Genomic DNA, 24,376 nt, shown 5'->3' with positions numbered 1-24,376 from the left:
TAAATAAGGTCCTGCTTCCTTTTTTGGAGGGCCAGTTTAACATTACCAGCATACCACTGAATACTGGATAGGTAAGGTTATCTGTGCAACAGAAGGCTTTTCATTTTGTCTTATTACATTCTGTCAGTTATTTCTGACTGTAATGGGAGAGACTTACTAATGATGAACAGGTGATCTTTTGAAGTATCTGCTGTAATAAAAATCTCCCTCTTTTTAATTATAAAAATGTGCTAGGAGTATCCATTTATATTACTTCTTTCTTTTAGAGAATGTACCAGTTCTTTGGTGGTAATTTAGGAGTGCTATAAAACTACTATAAATTTCTTGTCAAGGTGTAAAAGGTTTTATTTTTAAATATTAGAAAAAACATCAGTCCTAGTAGGAATTAGACATGTTCTAACAGCTTCTCAGTTTGTGTTTGAAGCAATTGTTACATCAAAGTGTTGCTGCAACAATCAACTTTTCTAAGATGTAACTTTAATAAGAACATAAAATATCTTTTGAGATAACTTCTTCTAAACTTTATTCTGGGAAAAGAAGTAAAGTAGAATATCATCTTTTCCTGGTTATAAGAACATATTTTTCAGTGCTTGGACTGGAACCCAGGGCCTCGGGCATACAGGCAGGTGTTCTACCACTGGGCCACCACTGCCTGAATGATTTTCACTCTTACCGAGGAGAGCCTTCCTTCTCACTTCCCTTTGGGATACAAACAGGTGCTTCAGAAACAGCACTGACATGGACAAAGAGAAGAGTCAGTAAGAGTGATTTCAGGAGCTGAGCCAGAAACGAAGAAGTAGGCCTCCAGGTTCTGTGAACACGGTCCCACTCCACTTGGGAGGTTCCACCTCCAAGATAAAAGTGTTTTAGGGTATTAAGAAATGAGCACCTGAAACCAAGCCATGTATCAGTGTTGCAAAATGTACTTTAGATGTTTCTTTTAAAAGTCTTGCTGTTTGACTGAATTAATGTTTTCAGACTGTAGCCATAATGATGAGGAATCATATTTGAAAATAAAGCAATCAATAGTGACCTACCTAAAAGGCATGTGTATCCAAATGACTCATACAAGTCGGGGGTTTTTGGTGGATGGTCAATAAATAACACCTACTTCTCCTAAGTACAGGGTCATATAAGAACCAATAAGAAGTCAGAGAGATAGAAGTCTAAATATGATTTTTATTACCTATAAAGTGTATTGGAAGGTTTGAGCTTAGATCTGTGGTCAAATTGACTTGCCAATATTGTACTTGCAAATGCAATAAAATTAGCAACCTTCTGATACTCGCTGGCACTAGTATAAAGGAAGAGTCACAGGCTGCAATTTACTGTACAACTGTGGATTAAACAAGACGTCTCCCAGGATACAGTTGTGTGCACCTGTAACTCTAGTGACTTGGGAGCCTGAGGCAGGAGGATGATGAATTCAAAGCCAGGCTCAATAACTTAGCAAGGCCCTAAGCAACTCAGTGAGACCCTGTCTCTAAATAAAATGTAAAAAATGGGGATGTGGCTCAGTGGTAAGAGCATCCTGGGTTCAATTCCTCATACAAAAAAGAAAAAAAAAGAAAAAAAAAACATTAAGGACATCTCACTGTCAAGGGAATGTCTTTATGGTTTCCTGAAGGATTCTTCCACTCTGCATCAGTGTGTCCCCTAAGTTAGCTCATCTTTCAAAAGCAAAGCTAATGTTGCACTTATCGATTTGAGACAAGGTGAACAGGTTTGCTCACCCAGTTAACAAAGGGATGCTCCACTTTGCCTAAGCAAATTCCCCTTAAGTTTGCACTTTGTGAATGCCTAGCAGAAATCAAGTTTTATCCATTTCATGTTTGCTGCAGTTTTTTGACACCCTTCCCCCCAAACCATGGTTATTAAATGAGAGCACTTCTTGTAAAACCATAGGACTGAGAACATGGAACACTAGCTAGAGAAGGTATTGACAAGTGAAAGAATATTAACTTAGCCAGTATTTATTGAGCACCTACAGTGTGCTGGGCACAGTTATTGGTAGTAAGATGACTGTAGCAAATAGGACCTTTCATTTTAGGTTGACAATTATATTTTCATTGGGGAGACAGCACAGGGGCACAAGATAAGATGTGATCATTGAAGCCATGAAGACAGTAAAACAGGGTAAGGTGACAGGGATGGTAGGAACCAGGCAGGGTTCTATTTTAGACCAGAGGGCCACAGAAAGCATCTCTGAGGAGAACTTTGAGCTGAGGTGAGGACAATAGGAAAGATGCTGAGGAGTTAAGTCCCATTTGTTACTCTCACCAGCACTTCACATTTTATTCTGACTGCAAAAGAAAGTCATAGAATGGATCCAAGTGGGGCAAAGGCCAGATGAGGGTTGCCTTTCCCTGGTTTCTCAGTAGAAAAGTGGAGTTAGAGGAGGATCTACAAGGAAAGCAGGTGAACCAGGGAGGAGGTGACTGCAGCAGTCACAAGAGAAGATGGTGGCTTGGACAGGGCTGGTAGTGAGAGAATGGACCAAAGAGGAAAGGTTGCTTCTTTGACAATGAGCTTCAAGAGGACAGGCCAAGCGAAGGGTAATCCCCTTTCTATAGTACTGAGGTCCCATGAACTTTAGGAAATATGTATTTTAAAACATGCTTGTCTTATATTTTTATTTCTCAACACTACTCTCAACAGTTGCAGGTATCTTCAAAAATAAAGAATTGCAGAGTTTCTCCACGAGCAGTAACTTTTGTTTTCCTGTGGTCCAATATCTTTAATCCTCAAAATACAAACACATGAATATTCATAAACATATAGAGACACAAAAATAAAGCCACTCCTGGCCCTAAATATTTCCCTAGTTACACCCATTTTGTCAGTGTCTTTATCATCCACATTTCCTCCAAAAGTAGGTATAAACTACTATGAGATACCCCTGGCTATCTCATTTGCATAAATCTCATTGACAACATCACCCACTCAACTCGATGCCTAGCTCTCCAAGGCACATTGGGAGGATTCCAGGTCTGCTCCCTTGACTGATTTCCTTACATATCCAGTATGTGACTGGAGACAACACAATGCCAGAGGTATGGAGAGACAACACAATGCCAGAGATCACCTAAACTTTGCACAGGCAAAATCAACAGAATTTTTTTTTTTACAGGGATAACTTTATTTTCACAGGGGGACTTATGTATACACCAAGGTATATATATTTCCATTGTAAAAAAAAAACTTAAAATTTCTCATGTTAATAGTTTTAAAGCACCTTCTTGGCTCTAGAACAATTTTAAAGAAGTTGTTACTTCCAAAGAACAAAGGTTAATGACATTTAGTTCTACAAGATACTTTTTTGGAGTTGTGCCTTTTCTACCACACTGGAGTAAATAAACTTGTCAAAAATACGGTTTTGTCATATTCTGGGATACTTTTGTGTGTGTGTGTGTGTGTGTGTGTGTGTGTGTGTGTGTGTGCGTGTTTTTCCCCTTCCATGTACCCATATATTGATTAGGAATTGGTAAGTAAGGATGGTTGACATATTTCTCCTACCAGTTTCCCATTAAAAAAAAAAATGTAAAATAGCATGTATTTGATTTCATAACAGCATTAGATTACTTGGATTAAACATTCCATCCAAAGGGATAATACAAGACTTTCCTTTCTCTCATCTGTAGTAAGCTTCAGGTCCTTGACAGAAATTACTGAACTGTTCCAAATTTGCTTCAGTGCATCCACATGTGAAAAAGGGAAACAAAGTCCATGAGACTCTATTTCCTCATTTCCCATCATGTATATTTCTCTCCTATTCTTGAGAAAATGATAGATGTAAACCATCTTTTCTTGAACTTCATCAGATCGATCCTGATCTGGCCCTACTGTGAGGATGATGCGGTCTTTAAATTGCAGACTCACTGTGCTGTCCAACCTTGGTAACTTTCCACCTTGTGTCAACAGCTCTATTCCATCTCCCATGTAGTAAGGGGGGAGTCTGTGCATAACAAAATCTTTCTTTGTGTCTGATGAAAGTAGTTCTTTGGTGCCTTCCAGCCGGTCTGCAAGAGACCTCAAAAATCCACTTAGTCTTCTTGTTGCAACTGTTGTGGTTTCCACCTTCATGAGCAGCTGCTGGGGTATTCCAGTCCGTAATGCTACATCTTCCTTTGCAGTATCAAACACAAGCCCAGAGATGGTGTCCAAAAGGAAATCTCCCCATGAATTGTTCTGGTAGGTGCTGATGGTCACAGGAGTAGAGTGGGCCAGCCCTGGAGGAGTGTCCACCTGAAGAATAGTCCCTCTGGGGAAGTATAACAACTCACCTGGCTTCAACGTGAATTCATGTGTTGGAGTGCCAATCCTGGCCTCTGCCTCCATGCTGTACTCATGTACCAGGGCCACTGTGGGTGGGTAAAGGTGCCAGTGCTTCTCTCCCTCCAGCTGCAGGATAAAGACCTTGACATCATCATAGTTGGGAGGTGGACCCTGAGATCCTCCAGGGGTTATGTACACATTGGAGCCGACCAAAGAGCCAAAGTAACATTCCAGCTTCTCCTGGATCTGCGATAGCTCATAGTTAAATCTCTGAGGTTGGTGAAATTGAAATGTTGCCTTTTTCTAATCAAAATCCTTTATCAACTGAAAGAAATGGGCTTTTCCATCTTTATTTAATACCTTTTTCTTCCCATTGACACACAGACAGACATTCACATCTCTTACATAGTATATCCCCTGACTGCACAGACTCTCCAGATCTGTCAGCCTGAACAGTGACTGTAGTATGTTGCCAGTGCAGGGTCATTCCTCTGAATGAGAAGGTGGCTTCTGCTCCCAGAATTCCTGGAAAAAAGTCTCCACCTTGATGGGTTAAACCAAACTTTCAAAGACATCAATGGGGCTCTCAAAGTTTAAGATGGAAGGCCCACCAGCTGCCTCTACCTTCACCTGCTTGCAGGGAACAGGACTCTCTTCCTTCCCATTCCCTGCAGGCTTCTTTTTCTTTGGTATTGTCTGTCTTCAAGCAGGAAGGGAATGCAAACCCTATCCCAAGGAAGGGATTATTCTCACCAGAATCTTAGAAGGATTTTCTGTCCCACATGCCCTGTTGCACGAGGCCGCAAGCTGGCTGGGCCCAACATAAATTTTTAACTGCTGGCCTGGATGTGTTCCAGGAGCCCCATAGATATCAAAACCCAGGGATTCTTAAGTCATTCATAGCAAATGGCATAGCATTTGCATATAATGCATGCACAACCTCCTGCCTGTTCTAAACCATTAGGACATTCCATAGAATACCCAGTAGAACATAAGCACTATTTAACAAGTTAGGCAGTAATAACAAGGAAAATGTATCTATTTATATAGTACAGTTGGAATTGTTTCTGTTTTGCCACTAAGATCGTTTGAATGAGGATGCAGAAGTGGCATATGTGAAGGACCAGCTGCAACCTAAACACCTAAGAGACATAAATATCTAAACATTTAAACTCAGCAAAATCAGGAGGGTGACCCATCATAAAGAAAGTGGTGCTGACTTCCCTCAAATCTAAGTGCTGGAGCTGAGTCCTATAGTTGCAGCCCCTGAGATATCTGCACAATCTCGCTGCAGCTGAGGTGTGTGATGAAGTCAGGTGGACCCAGCCCATCCTTTCCTAGAGATTGGTTTTCTGCATACCCACAAAATGTTTGCAACTGGACAAGACCAGCAGTTTGTTGTGGAGTAGGTAACATTCAGTCAGAAACATCTTGTTTCTGTCAGTATGTGCTGCCTGATCCTGTGCCCCTAATTTTGTGCTCTTGTGTTCCTGGATTGTGAATCATTCTTTTTTAAAACTCGTACAATAAACTGCTTTGTTTGACTTATGGAAGGCTCTTCATTTAACTTTGGGATCTAAACTAAAACCTTATTAATTTAAATATAATTGCTGATCAGTGATATATTCTTGATGTTTATAACCTATTTGCATGCTTAAGAAATTATTAATGCTTAAAATAAAACTTGATTATCTGAGTGTTTGTGAAATATACTATGATTTTGAAGATTTTGCCTTTTAAAAATGAGCAATATTTTATTTGAACAAAAAATTCAAAAATCTAACATCATCCAACTCTTATGAAAATAATCCAAATCTTATGAAGATTAAAAATTTCACAATTCTTTTTTACAAATTCTGAGGGTAAAATAAATTTGAAACAGGAAATTACAGAAAATAATGTTGAATCTAGTCTTTGCCTTTCAAGACCCTGTTACTGACTCTGGCAACTTTTATGTCAAATGCCATTCTAGTAGCATTCACATTGCATGATTCATTATTTTACATGATTTTGTGATGGGGATTGGACCCAGGGTTGCATGCATGCTAGGTGATCTAACACTGAGCTATACCTCAGTTCCTAATGTTAAATTTTAAAACAGATTCTGTGCATTTCACCTAATATGATTTTACAAGTCCTAGGTACTTTCCAGATTCCTGTGTTTTAAGAGATTAAGTTATAGCACTTAAGCACCAACAGTGCAACAGAAACAACTTATAAGTTCATGAAACAAAAAAGGAAGGAATGGAGATTACAAAGGCGGTCTTGAAGCAGAATCCATTATTAAATCATCTTTAGTATTAATTGCATATAATAAGACTACCTGCTTGATGCTCTAATGATTAAATGTTGGACAAAGGGGGTTAACAAGGTACACAAAAGCATCTTTGCTTTTCCCCTCATCCTGTTTCTTGTTGTTTCACTTCAGTTATTGTAATTTGGAATCACCTTGTAATTAGCACCTATCTTCAAATTGTATTTACAACACTTCTTTTCCTACGTTAACTTTGCACAGTTCCAATGAAATTACAAATGACAATTTTTAAATTGTGTTTTATTAAGAAACCTATTTTGCTAGTTGTGTAATTTCATTTAAATTGTTATAACTAATATAACCATGTTAAGTTATTTTTGATGTTCTAGCTAATCATAAATTGCTCTCTTTAAAGTTATTTTATTGAGTAATGTCAGAAGAATTTAAATCTTGTTTAAATCATGATAATGTGCAGAACTTTTGTAAATATTGTGCTAATATGAAATCAGGAAAAAATATGCTTTCTGGCAAAGTAAGAGCAAGATATTTCAGAAATCTCCAAAAATTAAAAAAGTGGTCAAGAAATAATAGATGAGTAAACATTTCCTAAACATGTGACCACACACAAACCTCTACTAAAAACACTAGACTATATCTCCAAGATGTGGCTATGATCTGCGCAATGCTAGAAATGCCTGGGAGGTCATGGCTTCCATGGTGTCTGCAGGACACACCAACAATGCAGGTCTGAGTGGCAGCTCATGTGGGTGCCCTTTCCTCAGACTATTGCTATAGGAACACAAAATTCAATGCATAAGCAACATGTCATAGTTGGAAACATCACTTCCTGATTCTGTGTCTCCAAGCAGTCTGCAGATGTTACACTTATTCCTCTGTGGTTTCCTCTCCTACCTTCAGGCTTAGGATGTTGCTTCTTGGTGACTGATCTGTATGCCAGCAATTTCTCTTACATACTTTGCTGTCATCAATGAAATTAGTGTATGCTATTACCCCCAAATTACTTTAACTCATCATACACATTTTGCACATCACACCTCTAAATCCAAGGTTAGTAAAATAGGTCAACCCAAGATCTTTTCCATCACTGACACTGAGACCAGCCTCAAGCCTGCAAGAAGAACTTTCCTTTTGAAGGCTAAGTGACAAATCATGGCAAAGGAATAGCTGTCTCCCTTAATTCTTCTTTTTATTCTTATTGACTAAAAAAAGAACAACTGTATCACTGAGGGTCCTCAGAAAGGAAAGTTGGAAGAAAGGACATGATCAGAATAAAAATTTTTATAGGAAAAAATCATATTTTGACATTTATTAGGGTTTTTATCCCTTCACCCTCCCATAGAAAAAGACAATGAAAAATTCTCTGCCTCTGTGTGTTAACAGTGTGACCCAGCCCTGCCAGCCTCACAGACCTGGGGGAGGAGGAGTCAATCAACCAGACAGTGGCCTCCTGGACATTAAAAAGGCAAGGTCAGCAGGCAACTACACACTATTGGTGTTCCAGGAGTCATGAATAAGAAGATGTGCCCTTGAGGTCCCAGTGTGGGGGACCCCTAACATATTAATGTGGGGCTTAGTCTCCTGGATGGTCAGATATTCTGACTGTGGCATTACACGAGGGATGCACTGCACTAACCAGAATCCTCAGGGGTATGTGTAGTGCATGTGGAATGCAGCTCCCGGGAGTCTTTCCATGAGGGATATCGCGTTCCCTCTGCCAGCAGAGAGAGACACGACACACTGGTTGTTCACCAGAGCTCTTTATTGTCCTTCTTGTTCTTCTTGTTCTTCTTTCTCTTCCTAACAAGGAAGTCACGGTCCTTATATATGAATCATGAGCCAATCAGGTTACAGAGCATGTGGGGAGAGCATGATCACCACATAGAATACACTAGGGGCATGAAGAGAGCACACAGCGAGCACGAGTCACCTTGTCCAATCAGGTCAACTTCCTTAAGCAGTGTCAGCTGTTTGTTGCAAACCAGGCCGCCCCAGCTCAGTGCCAGGTGCCATATTGAAGTCCCTGAAATGTTGCAAACCAGGCCGCCCTGGCTCAGTGCCAGGCGCCATATTGAAGTCCCTGAAATGTTGCAAACCAGGCCGCCCTGGCTCAGTGCCAGGCGCCATATTGAAGTCCCTGAAAGCCAGGCTAGGGTGGGGTCCGTGGTACCCCGACAGTTCCCCCTTTCTTTTATTAAAAGAAAAGGCTTGAAACCGTGCCTGTCTTAGGTTGAGGGGTCCAGCACATGTCCTTACCCGTCATCAAAGACTGTAGAGCATGCTACAGCTTCTGTCTTAGGTTGGTACATGGCCACCTCCTACATTACCCGTCTTTGACTACCGGTCCAGCATACTCAGTCATACTTGAGGGGAACTGCCAGCCTCTAAGGCTGTCATGACTTGTTGAAGGATGATTCGATCTCTCTGTTGGGTGGCTCGTAATTGATAAATTAAGCGAATGAGATATAAAACACCTAAAGTATTAGTCCTAGGGAGCCAAGGCCTGCCCATTGTTTTACAAAACCTGGAGCAGTAGAGAACCATTTGACCATTTCAGATACAGGTGCCACATTTACCCTGGTGGTATTGACTCTCATAATTTCAGCTCTTAGTTGAGAGGTTAAATTGTCAAACCCATATGACCAAGTACAAGTAAGATAATGAGAAAGATTTCTAGACAACATAGCTGCATGGCTATCATTATAAAAAGTGATAGGGGTAACACAAACTGCTCTTAAAGAAAGAACACATCCCAGACCCATAAGTTCTTATAATAAGTCCACTTGTTCTTGTAATAAGTCCACTCTTTGATTTACTAGGAGGTTGCCTGTTCTTAAATGTTGATTTAAGGTCTCTTGAGTCTGTAAGGCAGTGGCAGTGTTTTCTGCCAAATGATTAACTGTAGTTGTTGTCTGTATTGTAGTTGTCAACGCGGCTGCTGTGGTTGTGGCTGCTGTTGCAGAGGCTGCAATGGCAGTGATCACAGCTGTTGTGATGCCAAAATCTCTTTTGTTTCTTGATAATAGTACTGGTAGTTCTGTATCTGTAACAGAGACTGGGACTGGTAGGAAGGTAGGAATAGGCATTAAGACTGCTCGTGAGAACCTAGAAGCATTCCAACATTGAGAGAGAAGTTTGGAGAATAGCAGCTTGATAAATACCCTGGTTTAAAACTTGTATACTTGGAAAATATGAATACATTTAATATACAAGGAGTGAACATTTCACAATTACCTTGACACTTTAATCCTACTAAATTTAGTTTTTAAAGAAAAATTTAGACTCTGTAACATAGTACAATACTCTTAACAGTTGTTTAACCATAATTGTATAAACCCCAATTTTTAAGACTAATTGTTTTAAAGAATAAAACTTAATAGACACAAAGTTAAGAGTAAATAAGTGTTTCTAAGAAATCCTTGTTATTTTACCATGTCATTTTACCATATAGATTAAACTGTGGCTTATATCAGAACATTAGTATTTCACCTTAGGAAAAACCTTAAATAGCTTTAGCTGTTTCACATACACACAACCAACTTAGTTACACACAGACTTGTTGAAACTTGCCCTTTACTTCCACAGACTTTCTTAGCACTTACTTAGACCCTCATGTATTCCATCACACAGGCACTTTCTTACCCAGAAACATTTTCTTTTCCTTTTTATTAAATATATTTCCAAACCCAGAACCTTTTATTTTCTCTTTCCTATTTGTTGACCCCTTTTTGTTCACATTCTGAAACAACTTTTATGAAATTTTTGAATTTAGATAAATTACACCATTTTAACAAGATAAAATACTTTGTTGTTTATAGTACTCTAACTGAAACACAGTTGAAACCTTTAGAACCCTTTGTATATAGAATTGTACTTGTTAAGACATAACTCTTAGTAACCTTGTTTTTAGTCAAGATATTAGACAAGTGTCCTGAACAGTATTTGCTGTCTCTTTCCTGTTGAAGAAAAGTCCTAGAAACAATTGATATTAGACATTGTTTAACATCAACATTCCATTAGTTTGACCACCTAGAGACTTGCAAGTTATTTTTAAAGACATTTCACTTTTATTAGTTTACTCAATTTAAATTGAACCTTTTTAAATTACGTGAATAAAAGTATTTGGATCCATTTTTAAATTTTAATTTTAGGAGCGCTCAGTTTTGATACAGACAAAACATGACATTAGACAGCACGACATACAAATAACACAAAATCAAAGCCTTGTAACTTTATAGGTGAATCTCCATTGCAATGTAACAGATGTTCAAAAACTTTAGTTGAATAAAAAATAGAACTGATCAAAAAGAAAAAAAAATCATTAACCTAGGTATGCAGGATCAAAATTATGAGCTCAAAAATACAGCATTAGAGAAAAACAAAACAAAACAAGAATCCTGGAAAATGAATTAGTTCTGTGTAGCAGTCCAGGAGTTTAAAACAGACACCCTTTTTTCTTTCTTTTTTTTCTTATCTTCAGGTTACCTCCCTTTCCTGCTGAGACCGCTGCAGTTTACATTGCAATGCAGGCTTCAGCAAGGCCAGGCAAGGGGGAGGGAGGATCACCCAGGACTTTTTAACCCTTTTTCTTCCTGGTTGAGAAATCAGGTTAGGTTTGAATGCAGAAAATCACAAAACATTATTTCTTACTACTTTTGAGGAATGGAGCTGCTGAGCTCTCTGCCTAGGGGGAGGACTGCTTCAAGGACACGGGTGTTCCCTCCCTAGGTGGCCATAGAGCTGCGTGGAAGGGATCAGGAGGGGGGCCTTTTTCTGTCTCTTGTGATAGTTTCTCTTGATTCAACAAGCCCTTATCTAAAAACCAAGGGGCTTTGTCTTCTACAGTTTTTAAAAACTTCCTAGCTGAGGAAACCTTTAAAGGTGCTCCATTAGCCTTTAATAAAGCCTTTAATAGTCCTTCCATGCGAACTCTAGACACCTCAGAACCCATGATTAATTTGCCCCCTTTCGAGTGCCACTTTCACTTTAATACTTTTAATGTGGACCGCTTTTCGCTTAGTCCAGGGTGTAGCTGCCTTTCGCGTGCTACTTTCACTTTAATTGGACCGCATTCCGCGTGTCCTTGGACCACCTTCGGTGTGTCCCTACTTTTACTTTAATCGGACCGCATTCTGCATGTCCCTGGACCACCTTCCGTGTGTCCTGATAGTCGCTTTACCGCGAACTTTAATCGGACCGCATTCCGCGTGTCCCCTGATAGTCGCTTTACCGCGAACTTTAATCCTGCCTTTATCACTACTTTTTTATTATTTATAACATTAATCTCTAAAACTTACCTAGGTAGTTGCTGCTGGTTTGTTGCTTCCCGGGTTTCGGCACCACTTATCGCGTTCCCTCTGCCCGCAGAGAGAGACACGACACACTGGTTGTTCACCAGAGCTCTTTATTGTCCTTCTTGTTCTTCTTGTTCTTCTTTCTCTTCCTAACAAGGAAGTCACGGTCCTTATATATGAATCATGAGCCAATCAGGTTACAGAGCATGTGGGGAGAGCATGATCACCACATAGAATACACTAGGGGCATGAAGAGAGCACGCAGCGAGCACGAGTCACCTTGTCCAATCAGGTCAACTTCCTTAAGCAGTGTCAGCTGTTTGTTGCAAACCAGGCTGCCCCGGCTCAGTGCCAGGCGCCATATTGAAGTCCCTGAAATGTTGCAAACCAGGCCGCCCTGGCTCAGTGCCAGGCGCCATATTGAAGTCCCTGAAAGCCAGGCTAGGGTGGGGTCCGCGGTACCCCGACAGAGGGACACACAGGAGGAATGGTTTACAATGCTAGAATCCTCAGGGGATTGTGGTGAGCATGTGGTATGGAGATCCCAGGTTCCTCTGGATGAGGGATGTAGGGAAAGAATAGGCTACACTACACATAATCTTGAGCATGCCTATGAGCATGTGAATTGCAGCTCCTGGGAGCCTTTGGCTGATGGCTGAATAAGAAGGATGAGTAACTCTGCCCAGATTCCTCAGGGGTGTGTGGTGAGCATGTGGCATGAAGCTCCTAGGAGTCTGTGCATGGAACCTCCTGGAGAGATGGGCTGCACTGCACAGAATCTTCAGGGTCATGTGGTGAGCATGTGTACTGCATTCCCTGGAGTTGACAAGTAAGACCTGCAAAGGAAGGATGGTCTGCACGACCCAGAAACTTAAGGATGTCTTATGAACATGAGGATTGCTGTCCCAAGAGCATCTGGGTGAGGGCTACAGGTGAAGTATAGGCTGCATTACCCAGAAACATATGGGATTGTGGGAGTATGTGGCCTGTAGCTCCCTTGACCCTCTGAGTGAGGTTTGCCCAGGAATGGGTTACACTGCCCACAATCCTAAGTGGTGCCTTATGAGCATGTGGTCTGCAGTTCCCAGAAGCTACATGAGGAGCTCACAGGAGGAATGGGCTGCACTACACAAAATCCTTCAGGGTGTATGGTTAGCATGTGCCCTGCAGATTCCAGAAACCCTGGATTTTGGCTGCAAAGGAAGAATTAAATGCACTACCCTAAGTCCTAAGTCTGCCAGGTAAGCAAGTGACCTGCAGTTCCTAGTAAACTCTTGGTGAGGTCTGCCAAGAAGATTTGGTTCCACTATCTAGAATCTTCAGAGGTGTGTGGAGACCATGTGACCTTCATCTCCCAGTAGCATCTGGGTGAGGTTTGCAAAGGAAGGAAGGGCTTCAGTAAACAGAATTCTCTGGGTTCCTGGTGAACCTCTGTCCTGAAGCTCCCAGCACTCTCCGGGTGAGGCTGAAAAGGAAGGATGGGTCATATTGCCCAGAATCCTCAGTGGTGTGTGGTGAGCATCTGGCCTACAGATGCCTAGAATTGCTGGGTGAAAGTCTCAGGAAACATGGAACAGTACCTAGAATCCTCAGGGTGCTTGGTAAGACTGTGTCCTGCAGCTCCCTGGAGCAGTAAAAATAGGCTATACTATATAACATCAGGGCTTTTTGGGGGTATGGGACCTGCAGTTTCATGGATTTTGTGGGCAATATTTGCCCAGGAAGGATGGTTTACACTGGTCACAATTCTCAGAGGTGACTTATGAGCATGTGGTCTGAGTTTGCAGGAACCTCTGCATGAGAGCAGCATTGGAGAGATGGACCACACTACCCAGAAACCTGAGGGCAGTGTAGCGAGCATGTGGCCTGCAGCAGAGATGGCTATAGTTCATCTTATCATGAAGTACAGTTGTATTTTAATTTTTCTACATCTTTCATAAGTTTTTTCATTACCTTCCTCTGTTCTGATATATTCCTCACACTGGAAGAGCCATGATGGGTTTAACTTCTTTCTCCATTGCACATTTAGGTTGTATGTAGTTTTTCAGCATCTTGGATCATATTGATGCCAACAGATGGCCACCATGCAATTTCCTGTCCCACCTACACTTTTGCTTTCCTTTCTCCATTCCTCCTTGCCTCCCTGCTTCTTTCCTACTACCACCCACATCTCCCCACCATCCACCACCAACAGGCTCTACTATAGACACTGGGCATAGGTCTGTATAAGGCTCAGCACAGGCTTAAGAAAGTTCATTTTCTGGAGAAAATGAGGCAGTTTTTAAGTCCTTAGGTTTAGACCCAGCCAGTAAGCTAGAGATGTTTGGTGAAACACAGGGTGTGGCAGGGCTGTGCTCTCAACTTGGGCTGTGGGGGGCCACTTGTAGGGAAGAGAGTCCGTGGGTGCCCAGGACTGCCCATGACCAGGACAGAACCTCAAGTGTGGGGTGTGCCTGTTTTCACTTCAGACCAGCCTCTGGGCCACCATCCACTGTGTCAGAGTAGAACCTCCCTTGGCAGGCAGGCCATGGTGCCCCTTTCATCCTAGAAGGGCCTCTGGGTACATACCAACTGGGACATTTATCCTGTGACTGTGCGGGACTCCAAGGTGGTCTGCATCCCCTTCTTGCTATGTAGGACCTACTTCTGTTTCTGTGTTATTTTCTTAAGATTAAGTCGTGGTAACTCATTGCTCAGGAACCTTGAAGGAGAATGTGAATCACAACTGAAGCCCAGCTCCAGGGCTCTCCTCAGTCAGACCTTCCTGAACCTAGGAACAGGGCAACCTGATATTCACCTAGGACCCAGTGATCCAGGTGGACCTTCCTATACTCCTTGTGATGGACAAAGAACCCAGCAAATGCCTGAACTTACCTTGACTCACCCTCAGGATTTATAGTCAGAGTGTGACCCAGACCTCTGAGACCCTTGCCTTGTCCCTGCCCCACCCTCCAACACCCACCCTCCATTCTTACTGCTGAGTGCCTGGAATTCCTCCATCTTGCAGCAGGCCCCTGGGCTTCTCCCATGCTGTCCTCTGGAATACTCCTCTCCCCACTCTCCCCGCTTTGCTTAGCCATCTTCTGAAAGTCCTTCAGGACACAACCCAGTCGATCAAGTGCAGGGAACACTGCCCTAAGTCTGCACAGCATCCTGTTCCTTCTCTGCTTAGTATGCTGGATAACATTTGCCTGGTAGTCCTCCTTCTCCCCTGTTAGCTTGTGGCTCCTGAGGACCCACACTTCTTGGTGTTGTAGGCTCCTAATTATGGTAGAAGTTCAATAACTATTTGAGAAAGAACACCTCAGCAAGAATGGGAGAAAGAGACATGTCTCCAATACCAGGTGGAATCTAGAAGAGGCATCTTGTGATGACAATCTTCTGGGGATGATCCCTGGGCAGAGGAATGGCTCAAGAGCTGGGAAAACCTTCTCCTATCAGAGGACAGAAGGTGAAAGAATCACTCCCCATGGGCTCCTCTCCAGGGATCAGGGACCCCATCTGCTGAAGACATTAACCCCAGACCTGCAGGGCTCCCAGATGATGTCCACTGAATGAAGGAAACTTGTACAAGTCAGGGATGTTTACTGACAGCACAGTACAGGTGACCAGCCACACATAGGTGCTGCAGGTAGCTGTAGGAGGTGTCATGTTCTCAGGTTGGCTAACCCTGTGACTGCTCAACAGAAGGGCTCTGCCCCTGTGGGACACAGGCAGAGTGGAGGGAAGAAATAGGTTAGAAGACACTGGCCAGAGGTCAGTTTGCTTCCCACCTCAGAATACATCTCAAAGGTTCAGGATGTAACTCACAGATCAGCCTGTCTCTGGAGAGGTGTCTAACCTGTGTTTGGGTGGCAGGAAGCCTCCTAGGTCATGGAACTTCTGCCTTTCACTAAGGTGCTGTGAGAAGGTCATTGTACCAATCCTGACAGTGTACTGTGTCCTGAAATTTCACAGTATGAATGCATCCTCTGTCTCTGACTGTTTCCCCTGCTAGAACACAGTGCTCTGGCAGGATTTGCCTGAAACCCATCAGTCATCTGTACTTATGCATTGAAAATATGCACTCTTAACCTCAGAGGAGTCCCTGAGTTTGGGGAGTAGGGAGACTCTGAAGAGGATTTCAAGTCCCAAATCAAAGTCACCACCTCCCCCATTTCTAAGTGTTCCACTCCACCAAATCTGGATCCATAACAACTCAGAAGTCCAGTGATCCTTTCCATATGATGCTTCTTTACTTTTTCTTTCTCCAAATATTCCAGTTTTATCACTGCAATATTTTCTCTTTTTTTTCATGCTGTTTCTTGTTTCTTTTTCAACTCCACTGCCACTGAGTCTGCAGGAGAATGCAGGTGCATGTTCATGGGCTTCTTTAACATAAAGCAGGGTGGCATCCAATAAATAGGACAAAGACAAACACCATAAATATCTCACTTTGAATCTCCCTCTGTTCAGTAGCTGCTCAACTCTGAGGAGATCACAGCCCTGTCCTCCCACTTCAGAAAAGTGGAATCTGCCAACCCATATGGGAGCTGTGGAAAGCAAAAGTGGTACCACCAGTTTGTATGGACCTGGAGGCATTCCCTCCAGCCCCTCTCCAGGGGTCTGTTGGGAGTAGGTAGCAGTCCATGCAACTGCTTATCTGTGCAGATTACACTCTACATTTTTCACTCCAATCAATCTTAGCATTCTGCTTTTCCCTGGCTTTAATTTTGTCCCTAAAACAGTGATCTCAATTGAATTGCAAGGAGTCTGCCACTTAGCCAGCTTATCTTGAAAATACAAGTGCTCTTTCTGATCATTTTGTGAAAATTCAATAGAAATCCTACAACTTTAGAGCAAGGCTTCTCCAAAACTTGGAGTCTGGTTCCAAAGCACCATGACCTCCAGGTCCATATGCAGAAGTGCAGTTTCTTGGTTCCTGTTGCAGAGCTCCTTAAGAGATATGGGGACATGGCCTGGAATCCAAGTGTTCTCCCAGTGCTCCAGGTGACAATACAGGAAAGCATTCATCAGCTCCATTCACAACAGTAGGATGATATATCACTCTGGCCATTGAGATCCTAGGAATTTACTTTCCTGAATGCCCATCACTGGTCACTGGTAGAGACAGAATGAAACCCAAGTTGGATGTGCCAAAGTCCAGCCCTCTCTCTGCTGCCCTCAGCCTTTCCATCCAAAGAGTTTCCGCCACCTGGCAATGTGTTCCCAACAGTCCTAGATTCTGCAGGCAAGAGAGTAAAATAAGTTGTGTGTGTGTGTGTGTGTGTGTGTGTGTGTGTGTGTGTGTGTGAGAGAGAGAGAGAGAGAGAGAGAGAGAGAGAGAGAGGGAGAGAGAGAGAGAGAGGGAGAGACAAAGACACAGAGACAGATAGAGACACAGAGGCAGAGAAGTCTCCCTCTTCTCTTCTCCATCCTGTGCTCATTATATTCTCTCCTATTTTAAAATTCGCCATAGTGCTGAAATGCCTGATATGTTCTCACTACGTTCCTAACAATGCAGCTCAGGTGAGTGTAATCATAATTAAATTCCATCACATGGAAAGAATTCAGATGGCTAGTAAAATTATTTCATAATACTGAGATTTGATCCATATGTCCATTTATGTATCTTACACACTTCCTCTATTTGGAAACTGCTCTATCAAGTTTCATGCTTCCACCTGATAAAAGGTGTTTGGACATAGGTAATCATTTAAACATTAGCTGCATCTGACAGAGGAATGAATGCAATGGTGCCTGGGTTGAGTGCAGTTGAGAGAACAGAGATCCCAATGCAAACCAGGGCTGAAACTCCAGCCCAGGGGACCAGTTGTGACTTCCTGGGTGGGCTGCTTGTCCTCCAGTTCCCACTTTCCTCCTTAGAATTAGAAGAACATTTGAGTGCTCCTCAGATCACAAGCAACATCCCTTGCTATGCTGGGGATCCCCCTGGGGCAGGCTATGTCCCCACCTTCCCTTATGGAGTCTCACACATGTTGTGATGAAAGCCCTGAGAAGTTCTGAAGGGAAACATCCAGCAAAACTTCTCATCTTTCACCTCCATATCCACACCTTTCACTTCCATCTCTGCCATCTTCTTATCCAGTGTTCTCTTCTTGGGATGCATCACCATCAAATTCACCCCTTGGCTATTCAGAGCTGATTTTCTGTCTTCCTGCTTGAAGACAGGATCCACAAGAGCAGGGCCAATTTGCTTGCTGCAGATTCTATGGTGCCCAGAGATTATAGTCTTAATTTAACTGCAAATGCAAGTGTTCTTCTTCCTTTCACCAATTAAGCAAAGACAGACAACTCATGCAAGCAATCCCCACACGCCCTCACTAGCACTGACTCAGGAAGACAGGGCCACAGGGTTTGGAGAACACAGACTGAGGAATAATATAAAGAATGTGTAAGTTCTGTTTGCTAGAAATATATGTCAGGGAGAAGTTTAAGAAGACAAACTTTTCTCCAGCCAGGTGCTCAGGCTTGTTCGCCATGGCAGATGTGGCTGGCAGGAGGATTATATGCCCCTGTGCAGGCTACTCACTTCTCTCCCCAAGAATCCCCTCCCCTGCAGTCTTCCCAGATGGCTTCTCTGCAGCCCACTCCATGACACTTCCCTTTGGGATCTTTCTCTTCTGAACGATTCAGAGACCCTTCACTGGGTGCTGTGTCAGACCTCTGCAGTCCCTTCACATGCCTGCACTCACTCCTCCCTCAGATTGACAACTTCCAAATCCCAGGACCAGGACTAGCTTATGAAAATGAAATTGCTTTTGATTATTCAGTTACCGAATGACTATTTGGGAATAGAATTAATTGTTCCTGAGTCAGCAATGTCCAGGAAGTTCTGAGACATGGAAAACTATACCTCACAATGCCTCTTTACAGATGAAAATATCTGGACCCCTGGAGAGGAATCCAGGGTCAGATTCCTGCCTCTCTGCACCCCTCCAACACATCAGGCCTCCTCTGCAGCCTGTGCATATTTTATTGCTCTGCATCCACCCTCTATTATCCACCACAATATCTCAACTTGCCAAGTCTTGCCCTTCACTCTTGCTTTCTGCTCTTGACCACCCTGCTATCAGTCTTGATTTTTCCTGCATTTGGAGGCCCCACTCCCACCCACCACCCTTGCATGAACTGAGGATTTTCCTGTCTGTGCTCGACCTACATTCCTGCACATCCAGGACATGAAACATATAAATCTTACAGGTTTAATTTTTTTTACCATACATCCTTCCACCTCGATGTCAGTAGGATATTTGAAGAAAAGATTCTAAGGTGACCTGTTACCCTGTAATACCAAGATAGTGATTACCATGGTGGTGGAGCATGGAGAGTTGATGGGGAACCTGGACTGACTGGTCAACAGTGGGTTTGTTTTCTGAAATCCTGATCCCCTGAGTGTTGACCCAGGTCCTTCTAAAAACTTCAAGGAGCTTCCCACTTACTGATCTCAATGTCCCATGACCCATTCCTTAAAGGGAGAGGTACATCCTTCCAGTCCCTGAAGCTCTTGGCAGTGCTCCAGGGAACCCAGATACTTCCCAGACAAAAAGGGTACACAAGGCCACCTGCCACTCTATGGATGGTGGTGGTGTGTGTGGGTAGAAGTGAGGAAGTTGGCCAGACTGCTGCAGGGTGATGCTGCAGGACTCAGGGGGTTCCCAGCTGGTGGGCCTGTGACACCAGCCCCTCCCCAGTATGGCTCTCACAGCTGGCCCTGCTACAGGGGATGAGTGTTGTGGGTTCTTAAGGGCAAGATGGGCCTCAAGGGCTATGTTCTGTTGTATCAGAGCTTGGCCCCCACTGGGGCCTGACCTGACCCTGCACCCTCCCTCTTCTTGTTCAGATGCTGGACACTGTCCGCTCTCACCTGCTTGCTGGTCCATAAGCTAAGTCACATCCCGACCCAGCAGGAGGGTAAGGCAGGGCAGGAGCTTAGAGAGCAACCTCATGTGAGTTGCTACCCTACCTCCTTGCCACACTGAACTTAACCCCCTGAGATAGTGCCAGTTGACCTGCAGAGACTCAATAGGCATGTCACCCCCTCCACGTGGGCATACTGGCACCAGGCACACACCCCTGAGTGCATCTGTGTCAGCTTACTCACCCCTTCTGTTCATGCCTGTCTTCATGCACTCCTCTGGAAAGTCTCTCCTGTCCCTCTACGAAAGGGGAGTCCCCTCCCCAGACCAAGACACCCCTTCTCCCCTTACCTTGTGTGATTTTCCTCATCATATGGTCCACCTAAAGCAGGATTCCTTCTCTGTGGGTCTCTATGTTTTCCTCTTTTTTTCCAAGAATATCAACTCCAAGAGAACTCTGCCACTCATTGCCTGACCCCAAGCCCAGAAAAAATCTGGCTTGAAGCAGGAGCTGAGTTCAGTATGCATGTATAAGTAGTCACTAAGGAACTTTAAGCTCTAGTTTAGGTTCATAAGGAAGAACCTTGTATGAACCAGAGAGCTTCCACTGCTGGATCTCTCCCCTCCCATGGTGCCCTCTGATTTTATGCAGTGGGTCAGAGTTTCAGTAGACCTCCTGTCCCAGCAGCTACTGCAGACCTGAGATGCCCCAAGCCAGGTCCTGTGAGCATGCTGGAGAGCCTCTGCAGAGCTTGGCTGTAAGAGGCGCTCACTGTGGGTGACCACAGGAACCAGGATGTGAACACACAACCGATGTCAAAGGCAATGCTGAGGAGTGAGATGCCTTCCATGTGTCATACCTGAAATCCCACTATTTATGTAAGCACTACTGCTGACACATGTAAGCCACTTAGCAATACGACAAAAGCTATGAACCCGAGAGAAGGAACCATTCTCCAGGAGCAAGACTTGACAGCAGAACTCACTGCATTTGCTCAGATGTCTTTCTTGCCCACTGGAAATCTCCATTTTCAGTAACAATCCAGTGAGAGGTGAAGGACTCAAAAGGCATAGTCATTCTGTAGAGAACTGCCCATTGGTGGCTGCATGCTGTGACCAAGGAGAACCTGGCTGCTAGTCAGTACTATGTGGCAGTGTCTCCCTGCCACTCAGATGATGCTAACTTCTTACAACATGTGCATGTTTGTCATGATCACCGAGGCCTCTCCTTATCATCATCTGAAAACTTTCCCTCAAAGTCAGATGTGCCTTTTGACTCGCCCTAGCTGACACATATGAATGGCATGATATGTTACTTCTGGAGAGAACTCTTCAGAACTGGTGTGTGGTTCTCCAACATTCTCTTCCCTGTCACTGTGAATCTGAAACCTGATGCTCCTTTGGTGATGGAGACCCTGCAGCTTGATTCTCAGGGTCAACAATCAACCAATCCCACTTGTAGTCCCTCCTCCAACATCTGATGTGTGGGAGAAATGAAGCCTTGGTTTGTGCATAGAGAGTTGGGGAGTGTTTGTTACAGCAGCCATGTAGCCTCTCCTGACTATCATACAGGCAATATTCTACCTATGATAACAGAGTAGGTGCCTTCCCATCTGTTAACTCAAGTGATCACCCCGGCCAACTGGGAGCTTTATTTCACAGGTCAGTAAAAGTCTAGTAAGGCCAGGATCCAACCCTCATATGTAAAAACTTGCTGCATGCCCACCTGCCTGCTTTCAAAGTAGATTTCTTTCCAGGAAACTGTGTCATCTTCTACCCTGGAAGAAACTTGACTTCTCTGTTTCTCCAGAGCCTGTGGGGGACCCTCAGCCTTGTTCAGGAACCGTGGGCTACAGCATTGTGGGCCTATCATCCAAATATGAAACTAGAGTTCTGACAAGAGGCTTTCTGACAGTCTCTTGTCAGACCTCAAGGTGGCCCTTTGGCTGATGTGTGCTTGCTGGTCCCACCTGGTCCTCAGGCCAAACTCCCCAAAGGGCATAGTTGTGGCTGCTTCACCTGGATAGCATATTCCAGCTCCCACAGTCCAGTGGAATTATGTAGCAAATGAGCCACCAATTAAAGCAGTCCAAGCTAAGGCTGCTCCTCATTGTCACTGGGCTGCTTCACAATGCAGTGTGTGACAGCTTAATCTTGGTCCTGCTCCTCTGTGAGGTTCCTGATCTACCCAAGGGACACTCAGGGTGGCAGGAAGGGGTTCGTTCTCTGCAGGTCCTGGAGACCTCAGCAGGTTCCTGACTGCCTTCGCTCTTCTTGGTGGCATGGTAGTTTCATGCAGCCCCCATCTGCTCCATAATATGCACTTCCAGGGATTTCCAGGTGTTGCCTGGAATCCTAGTACCACAAGCCTCACCTGCATCTTCACCATGGTCTCTGGGTTGGGATTTGGGAAGCATCGAAGAAGCCTGGGTTCCCAAAATCGTTGTATGTTCTGCCCATAATGGAAAAAAAGCCTGCCCTCATGTCTCACTTAAGTTTCTACGTCTTTCTACTTTCAAATATTATTTGATGAAACTTACCATAAATGAAGCCATTGCCCACCAATCAAGACGAGAAAGGACGCCAAGGGGCACCTATGGAAGAAACTCAGTGAATGTGAGGAACAGGAAGGAGTTGTACCAGGGTACCAATGATTCCTGCACACTACTGCAGAACTGGACCTGAGCCCCTGACATGACAGCTGTTGCTAACACAGGAACCAGGGTACTTACAAAGCCCTGCCTGTAAGAGAAAAAGTCAGATGAAAAAGCAACCACCTCCTAGTCCTGAAAGATTTTAACAATCTTTCTATAAATGTTGCTGAACAATAAATTATTAACTCCAGAAGTTGTTTTACCCACAGGGCCCTGGCTAGAAAGAAGAATGAAAAAATGACAAGTTATCATTTTGGGTGATATTTCTATGGAAGCTGGAGTGATACTTTCGAATTGCAGTGTGCAGTGATGGGTCATGTCATTATTAGTATGGATACTTAGTTACAACTTGCATAGGGCTGAAATGGCTTTGTCAGGTCAGATCAAGGATATTAGCAGGGGTTCAAACTGCACAGAGTCCAGGAGCTGGGGTCTGAGAGGGTGGGGCATGGGAGGTGGGAGCTAGGACAGCTGTGGGCAGGTCCACTGACCTTGGTGTGAGAGACAGTGTTAGTCCCTCAGATCCACCTCCTGAGTAATTCCAAGAATGGAGTCATGTGGCACATGAAGATTGAAGCCCACCTGCCAACTGTCTGTTCACCTGTCCTGGACAGACCCAGAAAAGGAAGGGTCAGCTGTGATGTCCCTGCTGTTGCAGCAAATACACATGGGAGAAGGAGCACTGTCTACCCAGTCTACCCAGTCCACCAAGTCCAACCTGCTCCATACCCATGAAATTCCCTGCTTCCATCTCCCCAGGCTGCTCTGTTGTCTTCCCAGGTGAGTATCTATGGGATGCAAATGCACAGACTCTCCCCACGGTCCCCACAGTACACCTATTGCCATATGGAAACACCAAAGCCCTGAGAAAGCCAAGTAGAAGGACCCCTCAGACAGAGTTTGCCTGTCTCCAGGCAGCCTGTGTCTGAGTCTTGGACCATAGCTGGGCACTTTCCAGCTTTTACATCTCTTTGAGGAAATTGGAACATGATGGATCTCATCTTGGATCAAATTTCAAAATACAGTTTTGCACATAAATTAACATTCTTCTTTTGTCCCCTGACTGAATGCTAACCATGTTGTCTCCTTCCATTCACCACATGCCACCCAACAGGAGACTTGGCCTTTCAGTTCACTTCTCATGAAGGAATTCTTAACATCAGGCATTTGGCAATGCAATTTTGAAAGGAGAAATACAAGTCACTTTTGAAACACATCTGACATATTTTTGTTTGAGTCCTGTTTTTACTTATTTCCAGCATTTCTCCTTCTTTCTTCAGTAGAGCAGAACTTTGTCCTCCAGGGATATGCTCCCGCACTCGTGGCTGTTTCTGATTACTGAACATATAGAAGCATTTCAAGACAGCTATAAGCATTATGTTCCCACCAACAACACCTGAGAGGCAGAACTCCTGGTTAAAAAATTTTGGAGGTTTCAAGATGGCAGACTAGAGGGCAGCTGCATTTCATCTTGCTCCAGGACGCAGGATTCAAAAGAGGAGATAGTGAGAGACTTGAGACCAACTCAAAGCCACTGGGTGAGTCTCTCCCGTTGGGGAGGCATCCCGGATGGGGCGGTAGCCCTGGAACGCAGGGAACTTTGTGAAGTAGAGTTGCCCGGCAAGACGCCCCTCCCCCCACTGGAGCGGTAAACACGGACCACTGGGAACATCATAGAGGTGGCTGCTCAGCACAGCACTTGGACTCGGAGCAACCACTGGGGCTCCGGGCGGCTGCCTGAGGAGGAGCTGCGTGGCAAGCTGTTTGGACTCAGAGCGATTGCTTCTGAACACAAGGGGGTTGCCCGGAGGAAGAGGAGAAGCACAGTGGGTCACTTGGTCTAGGAGTGACTGCATCAGAGCTACAGGCGGTTGCCAGAGGAGGAGGCGAGTGGTGAGTTGTTTGGACTCAAAGCGACCGCTCCTGAACACTGGTGGCCTGCCTGGAGGAGGAGCCCGGTGGGTCACTTTGTCTCCTAGCGACCACTCCTGAACACCCAGGGGGCTACCCCAAGGAGGAGGA

At 44.1% G+C, this 24,376-nt stretch overlaps 1 pseudogene; it reads right to left on the bottom strand.

Moving 5' to 3' along the window:
- Positions 1–3,573: 3,573 nt before the first annotated feature.
- On the bottom strand, positions 3,574–22,089 carry LOC124961210 (ribosomal oxygenase 2-like; annotated as a pseudogene).
- Positions 22,090–24,376: the final 2,287 nt, after the last annotated feature.

This window comes from Sciurus carolinensis, chromosome 12 (genome assembly GCF_902686445.1).
Source record: "Sciurus carolinensis chromosome 12, mSciCar1.2, whole genome shotgun sequence".
Classification (NCBI taxonomy): domain Eukaryota; kingdom Metazoa; phylum Chordata; class Mammalia; order Rodentia; family Sciuridae; genus Sciurus; species Sciurus carolinensis.
The sequence above is the reverse complement of the archived record's forward strand: the minus strand, read 5'-3'. Positions and strand labels throughout refer to the sequence as shown.